The 5,029-nt window shown below is 49.6% G+C and overlaps 1 protein-coding gene across 2 annotated transcripts in view; it reads right to left on the bottom strand.

The window, feature by feature from the left end:
• Tmem108 (transmembrane protein 108) overlaps nucleotides 1-4,668 on the bottom strand; it is a 290,470-nt gene extending 285,802 nt beyond the window's left edge. For both annotated transcript variants that reach the window (XM_031344794.1, XM_031344793.1), the window contains exon 1: nucleotides 4,510-4,668. The gene's annotated coding sequence lies outside the window, so the exon portion shown is untranslated. The remainder of the gene's footprint in view (nucleotides 1-4,509) is intronic.
• Between the last annotated feature and the right edge of the window lie 361 nt (nucleotides 4,669-5,029).

Below are 5,029 nucleotides of genomic sequence, written 5' to 3' on the forward strand. Positions count from 1 at the left end.
GAGAGGGAGAGAGGGAGGGAGGGAAGGAGAGAGGGAGGGAGGGAGGGAGAGAGGAAAGGAGCAAAGACATACAGAGTCCAGCATAGGCTCAGTCAGACAAAAGAGAAAAGGCAAAAAGAAAAGTCCATGGCACTCATGCTGTGACCTTAGTCCCGCATCACTGAGCTTCTCAGAGGACCTCCCTGGCCCAGCTCCCTATACACAACACTGTCTGTGTCCTAACCGTGAGGGAAAGGAGGCAATGTGGGGGAAGGGAACCGAAGCTCACTTCCCAAGCAAGGGTCCTCATCCTCCAGAGAGTTTTCCACCATTAAGTCGCTCAGTTAAAAGGTAGAAAAGTTAAGGCTTTTTTTTAAAAAATATTTATTTATTTTATGTATATGAGTACACTGTGGCTGCCCTCAGACACACCAGAAGAGGGCATCAGATCCCATTACAGATGGTTGTGAGCCACCATGTGGTTGCTGGGATTTGAACTCAGGACCATTGGAAGAGCAGTCAGTATTCTTAACCACTGAGCCATCTCTCCAGCCCCAAGGGAAAGTTAAGTTAACCACTCCCGGGGTGGGGGTGTTCTTCCACCTCTGGACCACAGGACTCTAACTGAAGGACCACAGCTACCACCGAGGAAAGTTTCACAGCGCAAACACACCATTGCTACAAAAACTGTCTGGAGGCTTCAGAAATACCTTATGGGAAATCACCCAGCCAAAGAACTTCAGACTTCCAAAGGCATTTACGTGGCACTCACTTGACAAACTCAGTAAAAGTGAGAGAAACAACAGCCAGGAAGACAGATTGATTTATGGCCACAAGATGAGGCTGTGTCAATGATTTGTGACTATTGGTGTCTTGTCCCCATGGGACTTTAGAATTTGTTACTGATAGGAAAAAAAAAAAACACAAAACAACATCTTATCAGTTCTCTTGAAGAGACAGGAATCAGCTCACAGGAGGTCTCAATACACAGCAAAGAGCAGGTACTGAGTGTAGATCCCAGAGGTGTTCTATAGCCTGGGCAGGATCAGAGCTAAGACCTTCCCCTACACTGTGACCTCTCCATTGCTGCCTAAAACACCTCCTTCTCTGGAGTTTAGTGTATTCAAAACCCACCTAAGAGAGCACTTTGTGACAAAGGACAAAATAGCTATTGCAGAACTGGAAGACATAGGAACAAACTCCTGCTAAAAGTATTTTTTTTTTTAAAGTTCACGCTTTGAGTGGTTACTGTGGACTGGATGGTTATTGCTAGCTACAACATCTACAAACACGTGTTAGAAATTTTCAAGTTTCAAAAGAAACTGATTTAAAATGATTTGACCTACCTTCTGTGGACAGTCTTGGGATGTAACAATTTAACATTTTCACAAAGTTCCTATGGCTATGGATATGTATTGCTGACTACAGACTGGGTTTAAAATCACAAGCACCCCTCATGGAGGCATCCTCCCTCGGAGACTAGGTATGCGTGCAAATAACAGAAATGAAGTCTTGGAATGAACATCAAACCATAACCTCAACATTAGATCTGCATAACCAGTGCTCTTAAAGCTTGAACTATGAAGCTTCTCAAGTTACCCCCACCCAATCTCTGCTCAGATTACGAGTGTGCACACACACACAACACACACACACACACACACACACACACCACATTAGAAGGGGGACAGGAAGGGGAGGGGGAGGGAGGGGGAGGAGAGGGAGAGAGAGAAAGAGAAGAAATCCTCACTCCACTCCATTCCTATATTATATAAAAAGTTACATGCTCTGAACATCATCATCATCATCACCATCATCATCGTCGTCATGGTCATATTTACCTGGGAGACAACAGTCTATCAAAACCCACACCAAATCCACATTGCTGCTGATAGTTCCATAGCCAGACTCTTCAGAAATTCCCAGAGGCAAGAGTGCCATCTACTGGCAGGGAGGGTACAACTTGTTTGAGGGAAACCTGTAAGGTGACAGGACTGGAAAGACAGGCATTCTAGATTTTTGTCTTAGCGGGGCTCTTTTCCACAGCGCATCACAGGCATAACTGACACAGCCTGAGATCCATAAGCTCTGCAGGAGCCTCTGTCACATGAGCACGGTCCTCTGAAGGCCAGCCAGGCTAGCCGATAACAGGAAAGCTTTGCCTGGAAACATCTCTCCATCCAGCAGCCGAGCCTAGCTGAATTTAGCCATCCCTGGCTCTCTTTTCCACTAACACATGAGCTTACCCAGAACCCCACCTGTGGCAGTGTAAGGCAGCTTTATCTTACAGTGTACACCCTACGGAATTCTCCTAGGCACTGGCCAGGGTGAAGGCTCTTATATTTATGCAACGTGACACAGATCCTCCTCAAAGGGCATGACTGCTTAGACACGCAGGTCTGACTATAATCTCTCCTTAGTCCGTGTCGGAGAGGACGGAAACAACAGAAAGAAAATCATTTTGTGGTCGTCTTGAAAGCAGAAGTGAGGGGCTTTTATTGAATCAGAGGATAAAGCCCACGTCTTACAGGTCAGAGGTCCACTTCATACCTCAAGTTGAACTATGCCTGCCAATTTTTCTGTTGGTCCTTTATTAGACCCTAAGCAGAGTTTTTTCAGCCCATTTGAAACAGCTGACCCCGCTTCCACCAGTTTAACACACGTCAATGCCCTCTGAGTATCTTGTATGAAGCTTACATGCAAAATGACATCTCTCCTCTAGAAGCAAAAAAGGTGTGCTTTTCTCAAACTACACCACCTCCTTTGTCCTCAAAATCCCTCTCCCCTCCCCAGTGACTATCAGCTTTCTGTATTTAAGTTGTCCCCACTAATTTGCTGTGTTTCAGGCTATCAGATGAGAACATTTATTGCGTTTTACTGGGGTCATCTGTAGCATTCCCACTGTGCTTCACAGCAGATTCCGTTTTATGCTCATCTCAGGAAACCACCAAAAGTTTACTGGGAGCTGTGCGGCTGAGAACCCCGAGTTTGATTCCTGTAGTCTAACAAATGGAAGGGATGCCCTCTCAAAACACAACAAAACAAAACGACAAAACTGTTTTGTTTATTTTAAACTTGCCCAGTGAATTCAAATTCTCAGCAAGTAAATGAATATTGTGTAACTCAATACATTAAATGGAATATTTTGGCTGGCACAAGGTACGGTTGTTTTAGATGCCTAAAAGAAAAACAGTTTCACATGTGGAAGGAAGGGCTTGGAGGATCAGAATGGCTCCAAAGACTCAGGTAGAGACTGAGTAACTTTAAGTTCTGAATGGGTTACACTGAAACTCTTGCAATTAACTGAACTAGTTTTACAACGCCAGGTGCATCAAATTAGTTAACCAGGGAAAACTCATGGGATCTTTTAAGTTTCGCCATAAGATGTCTCGCATGTCATTGCTACTGTGTTTGGGGTCACGCTTACTCCCCCAAGCACCTGCCTTTTGAGCACCAGGTTAAACTCCTGAACACGCCCTCCCTCTTCTAAAGGATTCTAGGGAGATTTCCTCCCCCCACCCCATCTCTTTGGCAGCCAAAGCCCCCACCCCCCCTTTAACATACACTTTGGCAAAGATTTAGAAAGTGCATCTTAGACCCTACCTCCGGTCTCCCTACGTTGTCCTCCTGACAGGCTGAAAACTAAGTACCCTCTTGAATAGACCTAGAAAGTCACAGAACCCACCCCCACCCCGCGTCTTGTATCTTCTTGAAGAAGCAGCTCAGTGCGCTGTCTGGTCTGCAGTTCACTGCAGGCAAATTCCCTCACTATTTCCCAGTCATCAGTTATACTGTCTCTGGAAACCTTTTTTTGTGACCTGCTCTAATTGTTTTTTTTTTTTTTTTTTTGAGGGGGGGGGATTAAGCTTTTTAACGCCTCTCTGGATTCTCCCCGTAGGTTCCGAGCGTTGTATTTCGGTGAAGTCTGTGGTGGGGGCAGGCTCGAGGTCCAGCGGACAGACAGGGTAGCCTTCCCCAGGGCACCCTTCTCCAGGCAGCACAGGCTCGGTTCCCCCACGATGCTCGCTCCCGCATCGAGGCAGAAGGATCATCAGATGCGCTAGGAATTCTGCTTCGCTCGCAGTCACCGGATTAGTTCGGGTCTCAAGGGCTCAAACCAAAGTGACACTACTCTCCCCCCACCCTTTCGTTCTCCCTTGCGACAGGTCCCACTGCATGTAAGCCACCTTCTTCCCAGACCCAGTCTAGCGCCGGTGGCGCCCTCGCGGCGCCTCCAGAGCCCTTCCCCTGGGGAGGGGACCAGTGGCAGCATCCCTCCGGGGCGGGAAACAAAGGCGGAGGCGAGGCGGCCAGGTGGGCAAGCCTCTTCGGGCACAGCCGCGGCGGCCGCGGGGAGGATGGCGAGATGTATCAGAGGGTGGGAAAAGGGAAACCAAGGCACGGAGGAGGCTGGCGAATGCTGGGGCTGCATCCTCCCCAGTGCAGGGTTCCCGGGGCAGGAGAACCCCGGAGCCATCCCCCGCCGCTCCCCAGGACCAGGCATCAGAGGGACCGCCCCACTCCGCTCACCTCGGGAGAAGCGCTCCGGCTCCCTCCGACGGCTCCGGAGAAAGCCCCGCCGCTCGCGCACGCGCACTCGCGCTCTCGCGCCTTCGCCCCTCCGGCCCCCGCGGGCGCCCCTCCGACCGGGCTCTGGCCCGCCCCGGCCCTGTCCGTCAGCGTCCGCAAGAACCAATCGTGTCGCGTGGACGGCCCAGCGCTGGTCACGTGGCCTCACAAGCCAATCACCAAATTGCCCTCGGCAAGCGCCTGGCTCCGATGTCCCCGGGGGTTCGGTTGCTACCGAGTAGAGCGGGTGCGAGGCAGGCACAAAGGGCTGAGTCCCTTATTTCCGCGGATGAGTGGCGTCCGGTTGATCAGTTCCTCCATCGATTGATTTCTCAGAGCCTAGCTTAAATAAGAATCACCTGGGAGTCTCGTTAAAGTCTGGGGTGTAGCCTCGAGAATCTGCATTTCTAACAAGCCCCCAAGTGGTGATGAAGTTTCTCTTGGTCCAAGGCCATGCTTTAAGGGGCACTATCAAAAAATG

The sequence above is a fragment of the Mastomys coucha genome, unplaced genomic scaffold (genome assembly GCF_008632895.1).
Source record: "Mastomys coucha isolate ucsf_1 unplaced genomic scaffold, UCSF_Mcou_1 pScaffold23, whole genome shotgun sequence".
Taxonomy (NCBI): Eukaryota; Metazoa; Chordata; class Mammalia; order Rodentia; family Muridae; genus Mastomys; species Mastomys coucha.